A 21925-nucleotide genomic window follows, 5' to 3' on the forward strand; every position below is an offset into this window, starting at 1 on the left:
TTCCTGTAGGCTTGGAACCTCTTCAGTTTTGGAAGTAGTTTCAGTGTTAGAGTTTCAGGTCTGAATGCTGCTCCAGTGGATGAATTACTTGCTTGGGATATTGAGATAGGGAAGGATGACTGGAATGGGGCACCTATAGAATGTGTAGGAAAAGCTGGTGGCCAAACCAACTCCAAGGAGGAATGCAGATGTGGATCTCCTAGGAAATTTGTAGGGTTGTGGGAATCCTTTAAAGAGAGGGTGAAAATAGGGGGTTAGTATGGATAATAGGTGATAGTTAACAGCAGCTTCTTAGTGGGCCCCTATGTGCAGTTCCAAGGAGGGGGTCTCTTGCATCACTGGCCTTAGCAGGGGAGCTCATTAGCCTCTCCCCCTGGTTAGTTAGGAAACTGAGCTTTAGGGATGGGGCTTTGTAATTGTTGATTTTATGTGTCAACTTTACTGGGACAGATGGTGCTCAGATTAAACATTATTTCTGCATGTGTCTTTGGTCATATTTCTGGATGAGATTAACATTTGAATCGATGGACTAGGAAAAGCAGATTGCCCTCCCCAAGTGGGTGGGTATTGTCCAAGCCATTGAGGGCCTGAATAAAACAGAAAGATGGAAGAAAGGGGACTTCACTCTGCCTGACTGCCTGAGCTCAGACATTGGTCTCCTCCTGCTCTTAACTGGGACTTACATGAACCCACCGGTTCTCAGAACTACACCAGTGGATTTCCTGGGTCTCCAGTTAGCAGATCATGGGACTTCTCAGCCTCCATAATCATCTGAGCTAACTCTTTATAATAAATTTCACACACACACACACACACACACACACACACACACACACACACACACACCTTATTCGTTCTGTTTCTCTGGAAAACCCTATATAGGCTTAGAATGAAAAACTCACCTTTGTCTCTCATTATAGTCTGACTTGGACACGGAAGCAGGTGCCCATTACCAGCAAAGGGACACATGATACCTCTGCTGATATGAAAGAGATACATTGCTGTGGGTACAAAAGGCAAGTCCCAATCCATGAATGTGGAGTCTTGTGAACTGAGATCATGTTGAGTGGCCAGACCATTAAAACACAAGCAGATCTGGTTTTCGGCCCATATGTCAGTTGACTAGACACCAGTGAAAGGCAGGTTTGGGTGACCATCTACTGCATTCTTATTTCTCCTTGCTACCCTGGCCCAGGATATGTATAGTTGAGAAGAGATGTGGGAAACACCCAGGTCTGCTTCCAATACTACACACAGGTTGCTGCATTCAGATAGGTCAGAGGGGCACATCACTCCGCTAAGTCATTGTGCAGAATCTCCCTTGCTGGAATTGAGCCCATCGCTCTAAGTCAGCTAACTCTGTTGGCTGTGAAATCCAATGATGTACTGTCCCTATTGAAGTGTGTAAATCATGGCTTCGGATACACTTTGGTTTATGTCAAACACCTATTTTCAGGCTGTAAGAAAACCAGGGGATTTCCTGTGCAGAGGAAAAAAGATTCACACATTCTGCCATTCCATTGAGCATTCTTCAAGGAATGCCTCTTGCTTGAATTTCCAGGGAACTATTAGTTCTTCATTTCTCTAAAAAGTGGCACCTGCAGCAAGAAGCAACACCCTGGTGGAATCCCCTCCAAGAAACTTAGGAGGAAGGACTGTTGATAACATTCACGGGGGTCTGGCCAGGAACATGTGTGAGCATGAGTTCTACCCCCTTGCAGCTGACCTCAGTTAGTACAGCCCATTCCTTTTCCACTGACAGTCACTTCCTTGAACCAATGCCCTGACCACCTCAGCAGAATGACTTGGGGTATTCCCTCTAAAGGGTCCTATGGGACACTCCTTCAGCGTAAGATGGTTTTGATCACTTTTAGGCAGAAATCCTAAAAGACACTTACTGGACTTTACTTCCTCTCTAGGAACTGTTGGTTTGGCTTTCGTGAGAATCTACTTGGGAGACAAATCTGGATTTGCTGTTAGCAGATGACTGTAGTCTCTTGTCCTAGTGATTTGGGAGCTTTGACAGAAGGCAGGGGTGATTAATGATCGCATGGATAGCCTAGATATAAATTGGATGGTGTCCATGCACATACAACAGGCAAAATAGATTTTTGGTTCATATTTAAAAAAACAAAACAAAACAAAACCCCTCATATGCAAGGTCAATATGCTTATTCTGAAAAAGTTCCAAAGAGACAAAATCCCATCAAACCATTATTCATCCGTATCAGGGTCTAACAGCTTTTAAATATCCTCAGATGTTTTTCATTACAGAGACAGGGAGCCATGTTTAGAACATGGAATTAATTAGGATTACAAGGAATGATAAAAATTAAACTTTATTAGTTTCAAACTGTTCTGAAAGATGGAAAAGGAGGTCTAAGCAGGAGGAGCTTGCAGGCTCTTATCCTCTCATCAACTAGATGTAGTGGCTCTGCTTTCTGCTGAACTCTCAGGTAAAATTCCTTTGTACAGTGCATTTCTTGGCTGAAAAACAAGAGTCTAAAAACCATTGGTATAATTTATTTTCTTATTTATAGATGTACAAACTGGTCCTCAGAGCAGTAAAGTGACCGGCTCAAGAACCCATAGGCGTTGGATCAAGGCAGAATTTTGGCCTCCTTACACCAGTGTGGTTCCCCTAGTTGTCTCCTAAATTCTCAGTGTGGTTCCAGGGATAACAATGGCCTGAGTGATTTAGTCTCAAAGGGTGTATTAGAGATACTCTAGTTCCGTGTGAATTTATTAGGGATTATGAAGAGGAAAATGTACAGGTATTAAATGAATATGGAAAATAGGTAACTAACCAAAACTGCACAGTTTTATCTAGTTTAGTTCTCCATGCAATTTTAAATATACTAAGGTTAATATCAAACCTTTAGCAAGGAGAAATGATACATGCAGTTTCTCAAATTTATTTGACTACAGAATCCTCTTTTTATGGAGCAACTTAAGGAGTCAGTTTTCTGTGAAACACACTTTAGGAAGCACTCTGTTTAAATATGGAATTATCAATGAAGATCTTGAATCATTGCAATCTAAGAATATTTTAGATGTAGACTGTCTTAAGCAAAATATACTCAGATTGAATGGCATATGTGATATCACTGACTGATCAATTGATAGTTGTGAGGGAAGTTACCTAAATAACCAAATAACTATAATTGTTTAAAATATCCTTTAGGGAAATAATATTTGACAAGGTAAATCTCTCCATGATACCAATAGTATAGATGTTGTAGGTGATATTTGGAGTGGGGGGGAAGGCACCACAGATCCCTTTTCTAATTCCAAATGGTTTCAGCACTTCTTAAGCTTCCACCATTACAGTCATTCTTCTGGGTTATTACCGTTCTAGGTAAAAATATCTTTATAATTACCAATACCAAAGCACTAATTAATGCGCCACTCTAAAATATTCTATTATTTCACTAGCTTGGCTAGTCAGAAGAGACAGTATTTATTGCACATAAGTTAATAGCACAGGCTCCAACAGCAGACTTACTGGATTTGTGTCCCTGCTCTGCCATTTACAAGCTCTGTGATCTTTGGGAAGTTCCATATCTCCTCTGTGCCTCAGCTTCCTCATCTGTGAAATGGGGATACTGTTTTTGGAATGTATTTTTTAATTTTATCATGCGAATTTTTGATTCTTTGAAAGAGGTAAGAAACACTTCATCAAAAATGGAAACTATGGTATCTTGCAATTTTTCTTAGTGTTCCCCATTCCCTACTGTGTGACCTGCTTTGAAGCCTCTCTAGCCTTTATCTTACATGTATTGGATAAAATAAAATCTCTTTCGCAGTTCTTATTTATTCACTTAATGCTTCATTAGCGTTCTTGATGTTCGCTTATACAGCATTTTCTGCATCTTTGAGATCGCTTGCCTTTTGGAGCAGCAGAAAGAGTGTGCTATGAGAACCAAACTGTCCCAGTACCAGGACAGGGGATGACCATTTGGGAAAGATCTAAAATACTTAGCATTGGTCAGTTGGAATAATTCAGTGTGTGGGCCCAGGACTAAGTACCAAGACAAACAGTGCTTCCCCTTGACCTCCTGTGAGCTCTTGAAGCTCCAGCTTCAGGAAAGGAAGGTTAAGGTTAAGAAATGATGAAATATGTTGAAGACATGCTATGAGATTGGACCAGATTTTGCACAGCTGCGACTATTTGTTAATACCTAAAGATGACTGGAGAAGTTATGGGTTTGCTACTGTTAATGAACTGAAGGGGTTCACTGCTTGGGGTGTTCCATTCAAGAATAAGACATGGTTGTGGTCAGATAGTTTTATTTACTTGCAGTAAGTAAAGGAGACTGGGGATTCCCATCCAGAGCTCTCCCTTCCCCCAGAGGGGAGGCTTAGCCATTGCTTCTATGCACTATTTGGTTGATTTCTTTTTTGCAGTTGGCTACATTTATCCTGTTGGGTTCCTGTCAAGCTCATCCTGTTTACAGCTACCTCTGCAAAATACTGCACTACATTTTAACATTTAGCAAGAGTAGCATTTAATAAGAACAGCCCAGACCTTGAAACCTTTGTCCTGTCTAACACTACCTGAGATATTTTCAATAGAGAGGGGAGATTCCACAAAGCAGTGATGAAAGGCCATGCAGGGAGGACAGTTAAGTTGGTACCTGCTCTCATTCTTAGGACTCCAGCTCATCTAATGAACTGGTTACATCTATTTGCTTGTCTGGGTCCTGAATCAGTTCATTGATCATCGATAGCAAATAAAGAGTCCCAACTGTTTTTCCTATAATTCAGATTGAATTTGTGCGTTCTACTATGGATTTAACTGCTGTTGAGTAAAATAGTAGTATAAATTTCCAGGATTTTATCAAATCTTCTATATGGGAATATATTCCATATATTCTACATGGGACTATATGAGGCGTCTGGTTTTCTTCCTGTGCCAGATTTGCATGCTGCTTTCACTATCAGTGGCTGAGAAGAAGCATAGCCAACCTCATATGCGTGGCAGTTCCAAGACCTCCTGGTACCATCTGCAGATCAGCGAACAGTAAGCACATGGTTGAATAATTTAGTAATATTGTCAGTTAATTTACAGCCCCCAGAAAAAAATTCTTCTATTCCTCAACTGCTGAATAGTTATGGTAATTGTTAGAAAATTTTTTTTATTATATTTTGTTCCACAAGTACTTTACAATGATAGTATTTAAATGAGCTCTTCATTGCCAGAAATATTTGTGGGCGTTTATCATTGTTCGTCTCATTTTGCTCATGAGGAAACCTGTAAGGACTTGGTTTATGACTTTTGTGAATTCAAGGAATCATTTCTACATTTTATTATCCATTCTATTAAGGTATTTGAAAGGGAAATTGAAAGAATTTGAAAGGGAAATAAAAAGTATTTTACTTAAGCACTAATATATGTGGTAGTAATTGGCTCCTGTTAATTTTAGAAAAATGTTCATGTCAAGTTCCTGGGGATATTTTGTTTTAGACCCTTAATATTTAGGTGTGTTCAGTGGGCTGGTGCAGAGTGTAATTAGGGAAGTGGTCATGTATTTCCCTGTTCATCATTTCATTTGGGGTTTATTATTGGTTAAACAGAGGTTACAGCACATAGTGTATGTTCATCCAACTTTTTAAAATCTGAAAACCACAATTATATGAGCTATTCCCTGCATCTTGGACTGTAGTTAAGTGAATATAAGGACAAAATAAAGTTCTGAGTCTGACATTAAACATTCAAAATAAGGAAGGAGTAAAGATTCAGGTTTCATGTCAACACCCCAGAGGCTTTGTTCAGATACCTTCTCTTACTCTGTTGTTCAATGTTGCTGTATTTCACTTCCTTTCATATTTATTCAATAAGAAATCAGAGCAAAAGAAACAACTCAGTCAGTTACCAATGTTTATGGAGTGACTACTGGGGCCAGAATGCTGTGGGGAACTGAGAAGCAGCCAAGTTCCCGGTCCTTAGAAAAAAAATCTGTTATCTAGTGGGGAGTGGGGATAGATAAATAGATAGCAATCCTGATGCCTTACTTCTGCCTTTCTAGAAGGCCTGAGATGAGATTATTTGATAGGCAAGGATAGAGAAGACTCAGGAAGAAAAGGAGTAACAGAATTAAATCATGGAAGCAGAAGCAGACAAACTGTGAGTCCAGAATATGTGTTAGTCTAACCGTAAACTTTCTTCCAATTCTAGAAACGAAACTAGCATCTGAGATGTGGTCCTTTAAATGAGTGTGTATTTATGAAGAGATACAGGCTCACAGAGTATGTATAAGCATCGTTGCTAACTCCTCTCATTCCCAAGGTAAAGGAAGGTTCTCTAACTAAAGAAGATCAGTGGGTTATAGTTTCTCACCACTCCAGACAGGGTTTTGTGCCCATCAGTGGGGAAGAGAGTAGGTGGAATTGTTCTAACAGTTGCAAGAAACTTGGAAAGTGGGTCTTTTCTTGTCCAGTCAGAGGGGGACAGCACTTCTGTCAGCTGATCAGTAGGGAGATAAGCAGTGGTAGAAACAGGCTGTTTCTTCTTTCCAAGGCTGGTTTGTAGAGGAGGGCCTTGGGCGTCTTCTCTTATGTGGCTGCAGATGTAGTCCTGATCATTATCTAAGTGACCAGGTGATCAATGGCTGGACTGTCCCGGTGAAAATGACCTCTCAGATTCCTTTAAAACTTGTAGCCAAACACCAATCACAGATATATTTCAAATATTGCCTTTGGGCTCAAATGCAGACTCCTGTAATATAACAAGGTTGCATAAGCCTGCAAGGTCTGTCACTTCAGCTGCTTTAGGGGACAGTCTGTTGACCTAAGAAAGTTTTATTATAGAGCATCAGTTTCTTGGGGAGTCTCCAAGCCTGACAGAAAATATGGTGAGGGGAGTTGTTATTTTGCTGGGAACATACAGCAGTAATGTGTTTGGAGTTAAGAACAAGAAAGAAAAAGAAGGACTAATTGGCAGAGAAAAATGCTGTCTTTAGTTTTGAATTTTGAGTAAATATTGGGAGAAATTTGGAGTTTTCGTTCTGGAAAGCTGTTGCAGTGGTACTTGATAAAGGTAATTTTTCTGCTGTTTAGAGAGAGGATGGCAAAAGGAAAGTAATAGGGAGGCAGCTTATCCAGATATTAGGTTTTCTTATTTTGGGTAAAAGGGAGACAGATAATACTGTGCTCATTTTACAGATGAGAAAACTAAAGCTCAAATAGCTTAATTATATTTCCTGAGGCTACATGGATATTTAGGATGGATCTGGGGCATGAACAAAGGTGTCTCTGACTCCAAAATCTATGTTTTTATTCTTAAGATAATAAGGTAGATATGATTAACATAATAGATGGAACAATTGTAGAACCTAACAGTGGATTCAGAGGCAGGGAAACAAATTTGCTTGAGGAAATTGGACTATAGTGATACCATACACAACCCTGGGGAAGCATTTCTATGTGTGTCCTCGCTATTACTGCTACGTTGTTAGTCTATATGAAGATACTTTAATGCATCAAGAGTGTTTCTCAAAGATGAAAAATGTATAGATTCTTTTCAGGTTTTCTTTGTCTTTGTAATATATCCAGTGAGAGATATACAATTACCCTGTTTCCCCAAAAGTAAGACCTAGCCAGTCAGCTCTAATGCATCTTTTGGAGCAAAAATTAATATAAGACCCGATCTTATTTTACTATAAGACTGGGTCTTTATAATATGATATGATATGGTATAATATAATATAATATAATATAATATAATATAATATATATATATATATAATTAATACCAGGTCTTATATTAATTTTTGCTCCAAAAGACGCATTAGAGCTAATTATCTGGCTAGGTCTTATTTTCGGGGAAACACGGTAATATTCTGTTTTGAAGTTATTTCAAGTATTTCTGTTCTCTTTGGGATTATGCCACCAAGTTGATATAGAGTTCAGTTCATTTGTTGCCATTTTATTTTAAAAAGAAATGTTTTCCCTTTTTGATCAAATTTTAATTATGTAAAACATTTACAGGGTTCTAAATTCAATCGATTAAAAAGATACATTAAAGCAAATGCTTTCATCCCCACTCCTCCACATTCCCTCTTTCCTCTCCCACAGAAGAGAGTTTTTATTAGTATTGGTTTATCCATCTGTTATTTCCTGAAAACATAAACAAAACTGTATATTCACATGAATATCCCCCTTTACCTTTCTTACAAAAAGAAAAGAGCATACCACAAACATTGCTCTATACTTTGCTTCTTAGAAAAACTTAATTATGGATCTTTGAAGTCAGTCCTTGTTAGTATGTAGAGATCTAGCGCATTTCCTTTTACAGTTGCATAGCACTCCACTGTGTGGTAGTATCATATTCAGCCAGTCCCCTATTCATGAACTTTTGATTTATTTCCAATCTTTTGGTATTATAAACAGTGGCATGATAAACATTTTTGTGCATAGAAATTTCATATTTTGCTTGTTTATCTTTGGGTAGATTCCAAAAAGTAGATTTGGGGTAGGTCCCAATGGTTAAAGGCACAGGAACATTCCCCTCCATATGTGACTGTATCGTTTTTGCATGCCTGCCAACAATATAAGTAGTGCTTGTTTCTCTTAGACTCACTAATAGAATATGTTCTCAAGTTGATGTAAGGACAAACATTTTTTAAAGGGGGGAAATTATTGTAGACACCTAGTGTGGACTTAAGTGACTTTTATTATAATGTTGCTTAAATATGAGAGAACATAAAACTATAAATTCTTTGTGTTTATAGTTTATAAAACTAAACCAAATTAAACATATATTAAATGTAAATAAACTATGAACCCAATACTATTTGTATTAACAAAGTTAATATAACAAATGATGTTATATTTCTGAAATGAAATGGCCACTTAAGAATGTGAATTTGGTACTGACTCTTATAACATGCACGTTCTACTATATTGTGTGTGGATATGCTGTTCTGTGCCAGGTACATTGGTCAAGCCCCTTTTGGTTATAGGGACAGAAACCCAACTACAACTAGCTTAAGCAAGATAACAGCCAAAAAAAATGGGGGAATATATTGGATCACATACACATAATTGGGAAGATGAAATTAGTATTTAGGAAATGGATGGACCCAGAGGTTATAGTTCTTTTATTTAAACTGTCTCTACCTTTGCCCCTGGTTTCTCCCTGATAACTTCATTCTCAGACAGACTTCATCTTTCTCCATCTGATAGCAAAGATGGTCCATGGGTAGCTCCAGGACAAAGTCATCTTTACAGACGAAGATCATCCCAGAATAAAAAAAGATCTCCTTCTCAGCATCCATAGCTACCCACCCAAAAGGGCTCTGATTGGCTTGTTTGGGTCACATGCTCTTTTTTGAAACAATCACTGAATTCTCTGTTAGCCAGCCTGGGTCACATGCCCAATTCCAGGGAAAGAGGATTAGTAGCTTAATTTTCAAGCCTACCACAAATCCCAAAAGAAAGACCTGTAAGACATAAAAAGTTAACAGATATCTACACCATTATGGAATGACTCAATTTTTCCACTACTTTTTTCTAGAGGAATTATTGAAAAATCTTAGTTTGGATATAGTATACCATTATGTGACTTGTTCTTCACAGGATAAAATTCACTTACACATTAGGTCTGCCTTTGCTCTGTTTTTCAGTCAGACTATAACACAAAGAAAAATTACTTGAAAGAAATGCAGTCACTGAAATGATACAACAGTTCGAAGGGGTCATTCAGAAGATACTTACATGATTTTAATTTGAACTGTCATAACAATGAGACCCCAAGATTAAAAAATTGTAAGAAAAAACATGCAGAGCACCCTTCCCCCAAATCTGTGTAGACTCCGCTTGAGGATTAACCCTTTAAAGCATGGATAAACATGGAATAATTAATTTCACTGATAAAATTTCTAATGATTTGACAATGTAGTTTTCTAATGATTTTCTAATGATTTGGGTGTTTTTAAATCTAATAATAAACTGAATATCAAATTTGGTGTCCAATTTACAAATATAAGCATAAATATAAAATTAAAACAAGTGTTAATATAAATCTATATATGCTAAGTGCAAAACTTAATTGGGTTGAGTTTAAATCCCATTCTATGAAATGTCTCCTTTGTGTGGTAAGAAATCTAAGATTTCTCTGAACGTCTCTTGTGATTCCTGGGACTGAAGGGGTTCTATTTTCTATAGCTTACCTCAGTCTCCCCTCTTTTGTAATGTGGGGTTATTGGGGTTGAGTTTAAAGACTAGAGAAATCTGCCTGGAAAATTCAATCCCAGGAATTGAGAAACGACTTTGAGAGACTTAAATATTTTGAAAGTTTGTAGCTAAAGCTTCTGTGAGCACCTGGAGAAAACCTATATCTCTTTTTTTAAAGGTCGTTGTAACCACTTTAGGATGCAGTGGACAGAGATAAAAAGGTTACTGGCTTTGTTCAGCTACAGCACTCAGTAGGGACTGAGAATATCTAGCTAATTGAGCAAGGGCTTCTTGTGGTAGTGCCTGACCACTGTCTACCTCTACGCCCAAGGTTTTCTCATATATAAAATGATAAGCGGGCTATACCATCTCCACAAATCATTGGCATCTTCACTAGTTTATAAGACATGTCTTTAGTGCTGAAGGAATGAGAGAACGCATTAATATGGAGGTTAATGTAAGATACCAGAGAAAATTTGTTTCCCTATGAGTTGTGACTTTTAAGCAAAGATACATTTTCCTCCCATAAGAACAGCCATGGTAGAATGGTAAAATATGGAGAATGAGCTGTGTCTGGCACATATTTATTTCAAAGTCTAACCAAATCTTCTCTGAAACCTAATGCTAGCTTTTACAGGAATGGAAGTACAGTTAAAAATGAACTGGAGCCAGTCTTTATAAAGTTTACATAAAAACAAAAACAAAAACAAAAAACCCCATAGAGTTATATTAAAAAAGGAACTTCGACTTTGATGACAGCTTTTACATTTAAAAAAAAAAAAAATTTAATGGGAGAAATTGCCACCAACAGCCTATACTGAAACAACTGAAGTGATTGAACTCAGGAATAGAGGTATTGCTTTGCAAATGTGTCCTATGTTGGTGAAAAGTGTAAGATACCAAATTCTGGGGTAAGGTTGACTTCTTGAAGGAGACCTGTCCAAGTAAATGCTTACGTCTTCTTAATATGCCAGAATTTTTGTGGGTGACTTTAATTAATGGTAATGGGACTTAGGTGCGCAAATCCTTTTCATGCCATTTGGAGATGCAAAATCTCTTAGTATGCAAAGTCTACGTTGAAATCAAAGGTATTTTGCATAAGATCCACATTAGTTGCTTAATGGACAGGGTAACTGGCACCTAATGCATGTAGAAAAGCAACTTGAAAACCCAAACACAAAATGGCTTTGTGCATTAATGCTGCCCAGGAAAGTGCTAGCTATTAAATATTTTCACAGTATTAAATATCTTGATATTTAATCCTAAGCAGGATTTAAAAAAATCACATCACATCGCAGTTGATATGTAAAATTTGAAGTAGTATTTCAAAAGGAAGCAAAATAGTGCAACTAAACTGTTCATACATGCGTCCATTTTAAAAGTTTGCATTATATAAGAGTTGATTCCAACTCTCTCATACTGGTAAAATAATTATTTCATCAAGTGGAATTGAATTTTAGTTTCTCAGTTTACACCAAAAAGGAAAATTCAAAAGCAGAACCAGAAATTCAGTTGAAGTGCAAGCAGTGTGTTTTTCAGTCACAAATTACAATAACATAATGTTTGGTGTTTTCAAAGCTTGGTTTTTATTTTATTTTTAAATTTATTTTCATTTTAAAGCTTCAACAGTGTTTTCCAGCAGGTGTCACTGTAGGCAAATATAAAATGATAAATACATAGTTCATACAGCTTGCTGCCAGTGGTTCCTGGAAAAGACAGGAGTTTATAGTCCGACTTCTCAATGATTGTTTTGTTGCTGCTGCTGTTGTTAATGTCAGTCTCCTCGCGTTGTTTTCTGTCCCTATTGATGCCTTCCCAGCGCAGTGATAGTCCTCAGTGAATGAACAGACGCAGCGGTGTGTGCTATGAAATAATGACTCAACCAACAGTACCCATTTTGGGGGGTAGAACATTTATCGTTTTATAGCAGAGAATCCTGAAGTCTTTAAAAGCTAACGCATAATGTTTTAATTCTGAAACTTTTCTGGAGATCTCCCCTGGTAGTTTAATTAATAATTTCCAATTTTTGTGGTTTCTGTATAAGCTTTGTTACAAAAACTAAAGTTTCATCAGAATAAAAAAGCTTTTAAAAGTGTTCAGCAACCCCCAGCAATCCCAACTAACGATAAGTTAGTGTGGGATAAGTATGAGGAAGGGAAGGAAGGTAATACTATTATTGGTTCCTTGAAATGATGTTTCAATAGTTGGGTAAGAATTGAATTCATATTATTCAACCTGCAAAGAACATCTCCTCAGACCCCAGAGAAACCACTTCTGAGCATATTATCACAAGAAACTCAGAGAATTGATTATTTCTCTTTTCCTTCTTCTTTTTAGTATGCACAGCACAGGGAAAGGAAAGCAGAGTGATAAGGTACTGGCAGGAGAATTTTTTAGGAATTACTTTTGCTGATTTCAAAGTTTTCCTGTTTCCTGGTAGCTGCAAGCATCTCTATAGCTTTCACAGCTTCTGTAGCTTTTAACACAGTGTTTGGTCTGCATCTGTTGACTAGCTTTGGCAGTTGACAGTTTGACAAGAGCAGATAGAGTTTAAAGAGAAACACACACAACACGAGTAGAAAGTGGTTTGAAGTACTCTCCTCACCCCACAACCAATGAAAAAGGCCCACATGATTGAAAAAATTATGTCTTATACAATTCATTTATAGAAGGAAAAAGTTGTATTCCGTGCATCCACGCAGGTAACCAAAAAATAATACTTTTCTCCATATTATAATCAACTCACAAACTCTCAGGGAAATGGCTGGTTCCTGTGACTCAGTTCTTGAGCCCAAAATAGGATTCACATCTCCTGACTCACTTCTTTCCTCTAGAACATGTTGCCTAAAATAGGATTGTTTTCTGGAATCTGAAAACGTTTTCCTTTTAATAATACTGCCAGCGTTAATTAGGGCGTGGCTCTGTACCTAGACTGTTCTAAGTACTTCACATATGTTCTCCCAATGAGTTTTCTCCTTCTTTCCCTTTCTTAGGAGGTGGGTACTATCATCCCCATTACAGTAGTACCCTCTTATCTGTGGGGGTACTTATTTCGAAGTCGAACCAAATCTGATTCAGCTACTTGGAGTCATCCACAGTTCAAAAATACTAAGTGGAAAATTCCAGAAATAAACAATTCAAAAACTGCAAATTGTGAGCCTTTCTGAATAATGTGATGAAATCTCGTGCTGTCCAGCTCCATCCCATCCAGAGCTTGAATCATCCCTTTGGTTTTGTCCAGAGTATCATGCTGTATACACTGCCTGCCTGCTAGTCACTTAGTAGCCATCTCGGTTATCAGATCAACTGTTTTGGTATCGCAGTGCTTGTGTTCAAGTAACACTTATTTTACTTACTAATGGCCCCAAAGCACAAGAGTAGTGATGCTGGCAATTCAAATGCCAAAGAGATGCTGTAAAGTTCTTCCTTTAAGTGAAAAGGTGAGTACAGTACAATAAGATATTTTGAGAGAGAGAGAGAGAGAGAGAGAGAGAGAGAGAGAGAGAGAGAGAGAGAGAGAGAAGGAGAGACCACATTCACATAACTTTTATTATAGTGTATTGTTAACAACCGTAATATTTTATTATTAGTTATTGTTAATCTGTTACTGTGTCTAATTTATAGATTAAATTTTATTATAGATACGTACGCACGTATAGGAAAAGCTTAGTATACATAAGGCTCAGTACTCTCTGTGGTTTCAGGCACCTACCGCCCAGAATGTATGCCCTGTGGCTAACGGGGGACTATTAGACATTGACACAGGAACAGATGCAAAGAGCTCAACATGTATAGGATCCTGCAGCCGGGAAGGACAGAGAGGGGCCTGAATTGGGGTCTTTTCAAGTCCCCAAACCTTTGTTCTTACACTCTCACAGCCAAAGCAGTATGCTATTTAGGAGAATAACAAAACTATCATTGGGAAGTTACACAAAAAGAACAATGCACGTTTTCTGTGTTTTGGGTGCTTTCGGTTAGCGCACTCTCATCGGGTCTGAGGTGTTCGGCTATAGTCCTGGAGAGTGACCGGTGGTGTTCAGAATAATGATCCCACAACCCCTAAGGGTGTTGCCCTGGTTTTGCTTATGAAGTAGAAACATATATCTATCTATACATTTAAGGGAAGAGTCTCAACAAAATCAAAGTCTTTTCTGGAAAAAGAGAAAACTCAATAACTACAAACTCTGTGCATATTATAATCTCACAGCATATCATGTTTTAAGAAAGTGTAGTAAAAATATTACAAAACTCAGAAAGCTAAGAACTACTCACAGCTTAGTATACAACATGTTAGGACATTTCCATTTGAAGCCTTCAAGGCATTTGGACTATAAGTTCTGTAACTGTAATGTGATTAAGATTTATATTTAAAAAAATATTTAAAGTCTGTTGTGATTCATAATAGTGAGACTTGGCACACTTGGCAATGGAGAAGTCACTGCTGAAAGTGATTTCTTTTGAGCCCAACAGGTTTGTTTTTTTCAGTATTTGAATAGAATAGCTGACTGTCTCTCCCAGCGTGTATTAGACGTGCCAGGAGGCTCTTGCAGCACCATTGAAGAGAGATGCCAAGGGATGGAACAAACTAGAGGCCATGTGGACCGAAGGGAGGTGGTGTGCTGGGCAGAATGTAGGGCTCCCACCATCAGGACCTTGCAGGGTTGGGTTAGGGGGCTGATTGTGTAGTTACGGCCTGCCTGTTGAGGAACAAAAGCATGAAACAACAAAGCTCTGAGCGTGATGTCTTAGTTTGTTCGGGTTGACATAAAAGAATACCATAGACTGGGTGACTTCTAAACAGCAGGATTCTATTTCACACAGTTCCAGAGGTTGGAAAATGCAAGGTTAAGGTGTGGGGGCAGATGCCGTGGGTGGTGAGGGCCTGCTTCCTGGGTCATAGGCAGCCATCTTCTGGCTATTTCTTTACCTGGTGAGAGATGGCTTTACCCCGGTGAGGAGCTCTCCGGGGACTCTTTAAGGCATTTATCCTGTTCATGAGGGCTCCAGCCTTATGATATAATCACCTCCTAAAGGCCCCATTTCCTAATACCATCACATCGGGGGTTAGGACTTCAACATATGAACTTAGGGGGAACACAAACATTCAGTCTATAGCAAGTAACTACTCTTTGAAAGAGGAATACACAATAAACTCAAACTCAGTAGAAGAGCTAAGGTAACAAACTGATGGTTTTCTCTCTTGTAAATATTAGGAGGTTTTTAAAGGCGACAGATGTCAAGACTCCCTGAGGCTTTGAAATACTTGGACAAAAACAACAGAAAGAAGTGGATATGCCTGAGTCTGTGGTTATTTGATGTTAGAATCCAAGATGTGCAAAGTTCAGGGCTTTCACCTCAAAGTAAAATGGAAAACTGAAATTAGATTAAAATGGATTAATACTGGTTGAAACTTAATGGGAAGAAATACTGAATTTAGATTTCTTTCACTTTTGCCTGTTATGGTACAATCTCCTTCATCTGCTTTCGTGCCCTCCAATCACCATTCCATACAGCACCCAAAGTGATCTTATAAAGAAATAAATCCCAACACTTGCCTGCTTAAAAGTTTTCTTGAGGTCGGCCCGGTGGCTCAGGCAGTTAGAGCTCCATGCTCCTAACTCCGAAGGCTGCCGGTTCGATTCCCACATGGGCCAGTGGGCTCTCAACCACAAGGTTGCCAGTTCAACTCCTCGAGTCCCGCAAGGGATGGTGGGCAGCACCGCCTGCAACTAAGAGATTGAACACGGCACCTTGAGCTGAGCTCCCAGAAGGCTCAGTTGGTTGGAGCACGTCCTCTCAACCACAAGGTTGCCAGTTTGACTCCCGCAAGGGATGGTGGGCTGTGCCCTCTACAAGAAAACGGCAACTGGACCTGGAACTGAGCTGTGCCCTCCACAACTAAGACTGAAAGGACAACTTGAAGCTGAACGGCACCCAACACAACTAAGATTGAAAGGACAACAATTTGACTTGGAAAAAAGGCCTGGAAGTACACACTGTTCCCCAATAAAGTCTGGTTCCCCTTCCCCAATAAAATCTTAAAAAAAAAAAAAAAGTTTTCTTAAATGATTTCCTAATGTGACTGCTAAGAGCCTTCACTCCTAATTCTCAGTCCCAGCGATCTTTTTGAACTTCCCCTGGGCCACTCCAACTCCAAGCCTGCCCCTTCTCCTCCCATTCACTTGGTGGATGTCAGTTCTCAGCTGTGTCTCTGCATCCTGGACAAAGACAGATGTAAACCCTAAAGAGAATAGGTGCATAGTGTTCATGGAAAAGAGAATAGGTTTCCCCATGTCTCCAGGTGCTTAGAGTGATCTATGGCCAGGAAATTATTTACGATCATTTAGGCAGTCACATATAGAGGTACATACACACAGACTCACACACACACTCACACACTCACACACACGATATCATTTCCAGGAGCACAAAGACATGTGATTTTTAGAATGACTTGAAACAAAAATTAGATGAGAGTATCTGAGGTTGAAGTAGTTTTTGTAATTTGGTGTGGGTGTAAGTGTTTGTAATTTGGTGTGGGTGTAAGTGTTTGTAATTTGGTGTGGGTGTCTAATCGATGTTAAATCAGGAGCAAATTTACAGTTATAAAATGAGTAGAGAAGATGCTGGTAAGGAAGAAAAAGCAGTCACAGATTTTTGGGAGACATTTGCTGCAAGATTTTAATGTTAATCCAGGTAAGCATGACTCCTCTGAGGAAAGTGCCTGAGGTGATATTTCATTTATCTATTCATTCCCTTCATTCATATATGTAGCTACCTTCATATTCCAAAAAGATTTAAAGTAACTTTCTACATTTCCCAGAAGTACTGACTTTAAAGAATAAATTCTTTTATCTGAAAAAAAAAAATTGGAAAGATTGTAAATGAGAACTTGTTAACCATTCTGAGAGCCCTGTGCTCTGAAGTGGATTCATCCATTCATCCTTAATCTATCCATTTATCTATACATCCATATGTCCATATATCCATCATTCATTCAATATTTATTCAAGACCAGCTACATTCCAGATGCTATGCTAGGAAATGGACATTCAAAGACAAATGTCTTTCCCCACTGATGGAGGGTAAGCTTAAACTATGAAATAGTCTCAGGTTATAGAATGAAGATTGAATTGAAGTTTGTCTTTGTCTCTCACCCCTGTTCATTTTCCTGTTCTCTTTTCTTCCCTAAGCCCCCTAAGCCATGGGTATTCATTTTCTCACTGTGTCTATAAAGAAAATTAGACCCCTGACACTTGAGAGGCATCTTCTTGGCTCTAAGTACAGTGTCCAATATAGAGTCAGCTTTCAATAGCATTTTGTTAAATGAATGAATGAATGAATGAAGACATTATTATATCCTGAGGCCTTCAGGAATCCAATTTTGGTAATGTGATAATAGGATACTTTCCCTATAAAATAAATCAAAATACAACCAGTTGAAATAACCTCTTCAGATGGGACCAGATGGCAAATGTCAAGTTGAGAAGCCCTCTCATGATGCTCTTTCTCCCCAGCTCAGACCGTGTAAACTTTTCTTGCTAAGAGTCACCCAAGATCATCTCTGGGTACTTTCTTCTCAACTCATTCCATCCCTGTCATTTGTTACACTTTATCTCAACCCTCAATCCTCAGTCAGTTCTATCTCAGTCCTGAGCTCCAGAACAATCTCCCTCCTCATGGGCCGTCCCCTCTCATCCTCCTCTCTCCACATTCATTCACTAGCTAAAAAGATTCACAGCTTTCTATAGGACCAATTTCAAACTGAGGCCTCTGCAAAATGAGGAATGATAGCATGACGTGGGCCGGGCCGGGGACTACTGCACTGCGTGGTGTAGGCTGACTCCTGGCTCTGGACGTTGCTTTCCTTCTGTCTGATTTATGCCTTTCTAGCAGTCTGTGTCTATAGGAAACAATCTATAAAACTAATCCCTCCTGCAGTGTGACTGATTGATAATGACTTAACCTTCCCCTGGGAAATTAACCTTTTTCAAAGAGACTCACATATAAAAAAATGCACTCTGTGGTAACAGTTTGGGTTCTGTAGCAGGCCAATGGGGGAGATCTATTTGAATGGTGGCTTTTCCTGGTGCTCTCCACTCAAGAAGAAGCAAGAGAGATGGCTTACATCTGGACCTGTGGAATGTTAGCTCCTTTCATACATTCATTCATTTATCACACTTGTACAGAAGTCTTACTATGCACAAATACTTCACTAGGTTCATAAAGAAGAGGAAAGATAGCCCTACCTCAAAGAGTTCAGAGTGTAGTAAGTATTTAGAGGCACAAATAAATCATTGTGACACAGCATGTTAAATGGAATGATAGAGATACAGCAGAGTATTGGAAGAGCATCTGACCTGGGTAGGAAGTATGGGGTTGGGTAGAGTGGACGGTGGGCAAAACGGCAGGTAAGGTTCTGAACCTACCCTATGTAACTTATGGTAGGACAAGAGAGCTTTAAAGTCTGTCAGTGATTGTAACAGGGTTTAGTCAGAAAAACAGAGCCCATGGCAGGTAGTTTGATGGAGGGGATGTGACATGGGGAAGTAGTTCCAAAGGTGTTGGAAGAGCAGAAAGACCAAACGGGACAGGAAAGCAATCCGGAAATTAGCAACAAGAGGAAGCTACCAACACCCCTAGGATTGGAGGGAAAGGATGGAGGTGTTACAAAGCCCAGAAGCCAGGACTGCCTGGGACCTGTGAAAGTTGGGATCACACAGGATACACAGCTACGGCCAAAGACACTCTGGAAACCGAGAGATGGGGAGAAATTCCCTAGTCTGCTTTCTGTCTGCTCTTGAATAAGGCTCTTGAATCCCATTAGCCAAACTAGTTTTAAGCCAGATTTAGCAAGAGTGCCTGCGATTGGAGTTTGCAGGGATTAGCGCTTAGTGATACAGAACAGAGCAGCAGATATGTGGGAATGATTCTGGGAGCAAACAGACAAATGAATAGCACAGTCACCTTAGCTGTCCTTATCTTACCTACTAATTTACAGAGGACACCAGGACTCAGAGCCGTCATTTGCCAATGTTGTGCTATTCGTTTTTAGTAGAGCCATCTTTGGAACCTGGGTGTGGAGAAAAGTAATGATTTAAGTAGGATTTATGGATTCATTATTATGTTCCAGGCCACATGCGAGGCTCCTCACATATCTTAGGTCATTTAATTCTTCCAGCATCCCTTTGTAGTGACTTTATGACTCTTAGTCCAGTTTGTTTCTAAAACCAAATAACCTAACATTTAGAAAACTTCATCGTTAAGCCATAAAAGATTTATAGGAAAATCTTCAGATGAAGACTAATGAATCTCACAGCATTGTTTAGTATCTATTCCATATTAGACCGGAATACACTTCTTTCTGAATATTAGCTTTCTAAGAGGATAAGACTCAGGGATGCTGAGTGAGTGGATTCGGTGTGTGGGTGGGGAGTCAGTGAGGCCTGTACACACACACTTGTGGCTTCTCAACTGTAGACCTGGGGCTCTGCTCTGTCTTCCTCGAGTGTATTCTGGATCTTTTCAAATGTATGTCATTGCTAATGGGGTGGGGGAAAATATACCTTTGTTTAAAATTATGACTAAATTCAGAGTAGCTTTTTGTGACTTTGCCCCTTCTCAAATAACATATAAAAAATATACAGCTGCCATCATTTGATGGTGTGAGAAAGTTTTAGAGTTGGAAAAGGGCTGCTCAAGCTTGGAAACATAGGAAAATCATACCGTAAAGTACTACCATGGGGAAATAGGGTATTATAGGGAAAGCTAGACCGAATTAATGATAGCATTTGCTGAGTATTCTGGTGCTTTACCTGCATTAAATAATTAATTCTCATAGCAACCCGATAGTTGAACCCTATTAAAACTCAGATCACCATATTACAAATGGGGAAAGAGAGGGACAAAGTGAGGCCTAAGGTCTTTGAACTAATAAGTGGTAGAGCCAGGATTTGAACCCAGCCAATCTGGTTTCAAGGTTCACATTTTAAACCACTGCTTATTCTGCTTCCAAAACAGGTGTGTTTTTTTTCTCTCTTGCCCTATTTTTGTTAGATCACTTCAAGCTAAAAGTTAAACAGAAATGTGTAGGAAAATTGTTACATACCTGTAAAAGCCATTGGCAGCAAACTATTCGTGTGCTGCTTTTTCAAGAATTTTACTTATATTTAAAAACATCTTTTAAATTTTGGCATTCTGTATAGGTAATGATAAAATATATATTTCTTCTCATTTTCAGGCTCACAATAATTATGTAATTTCCTTCACTTAAGGTAGAGCAAACTGTTAATAAATTGAGTGGTTAGTGCTTAAAGACTGTTAAAAACCACTTCAAATAACATGACAATCTCATCTTTACAGTAATATGAGGTTGTTAATTAGCTGAACTACTCAAATACAGAGATTATAGTTAAAATGGTGCTGAGTGGGAGGTGATAATAATGTACTGCCTGTTTTACAACATGCTCTATGCCGTGCTCTTCAACTCCCATTTTTTAAAATAAAAATTTCCAATGCTATTTAAAAGCCCCTTTTTTAAAGAGTGGGATTCCTCTGAAAAAATAAAGGTCGTGCTAATTAAATAGTTCTATAAACAAAGCATCTTGTATCAATGGGGAAATGTGTAAGAATGAAATGCTCAAGCCAGGAAATTGACTCAAGGTACCAAAGAGGAAAAAAAAAACACCATTGCTTTTGGAAATGCAAGTTTTAGAAAACTTAAAAATATGTTCATGGTTGCATTTTTTAAAAAAATATCTTTATTTAGAACAAAAACGTCATTTTTACTTTTCAGTAGTGGCTACCCTTGTATGATTTTAAGCACCGTAAAGATCTCTCTAGTCTTAACATCACTGCTCGTCTCCAGTAAAGAACCCATGGTGGTTTGGCTGGGGAAGAAGGATCCATGGCCTCTGATTGTTTCCACATTCCCAATGGCAGTGTTTCTCATCAGGGCTGTGTCTGGAGCAATTTCGTCACATCCATTTCATTCTGTAGGCAAACAGCATTTGTTTTGCAAACATTTCTTGAGTATTTTCAATGTTCTAGACCTTGGGCAAGATGTAGGAGATACATTCATGAGTAAGAAATGGGCCCTGTCCTGAAGGAGCTACCAGTGTAGGAGAGGAGCCTGGAATGTAAATGGAAAACATAATGAACGTATTTATCACGGCAAGAGACGTCCCATGTAGAGTGCTGTGGGAACAGGCAAAAGCAATGACCTGCACCTGGGTTGCGGAGAGGAAGGGAAATAATGGAGTACTGCTGGTCAGAAGTTTTGCAAAGGAAATGAGTGTCTGGGATGACAAGGAAGACTGTGTTGGACAGTGTCAGGAAGAGCATTTCAGCTAGAAGGAAAGGCAAAGTCTAAGAGGGGGGCTGTGCTGTGCAATCTGAACAAGCTACTTATCCTCTCAGAATAAAATGGGGATCCCCCTAGTGATCCCCATTTTGCAGAATTGCTGGGAGGATTACCCATAATGTATATACTATCCCTGGCCCAGTGCCAAGCACAGATCTTCTCATGGAGGGGAGGGCTCCTTCTCTTCATTCAGGTCACTCATGTACAGTTCTGATGTCACGTCCTGATCACCTTTCTAATGTTACTTCTTACCCCAGCCAGGTACTTTATTTATTTAGTTAAATCGTGATTACCAATCTCCTCCCACTGGAATGTGAGGTCTCTGAGGGCATGGGTTTGTCTTGTTCACTGCAATATCTCTAGCACCTGAACAATGTTTGGCACATA

The 21925-nt window shown here is 39.0% G+C and overlaps 1 long non-coding RNA gene across 19 annotated transcripts in view; it reads left to right on the plus strand.

Annotated features, from left to right (window-relative positions):
- Positions 1-21925, plus strand: part of LOC109450257 (uncharacterized) — a 626489-nt gene that overhangs the window by 123797 nt on the left and 480767 nt on the right. For 2 of the 19 annotated variants that reach the window (XR_016019843.1, XR_012494925.2), the window contains exon 3: positions 4920-5023. The exons of the other annotated variants lie outside the window; for them this stretch is intronic. This is a non-coding gene — a long non-coding RNA (uncharacterized LOC109450257). The remainder of the gene's footprint in view (positions 1-4919; positions 5024-21925) is intronic. 19 annotated transcript variants of the gene reach the window in all.

Source organism: Rhinolophus sinicus, chromosome 17 (assembly GCF_057876585.1).
Source record: "Rhinolophus sinicus isolate RSI-liver-muscle chromosome 17, RSI-T2T, whole genome shotgun sequence".
NCBI classification, from domain to species: Eukaryota; Metazoa; Chordata; class Mammalia; order Chiroptera; family Rhinolophidae; genus Rhinolophus; species Rhinolophus sinicus.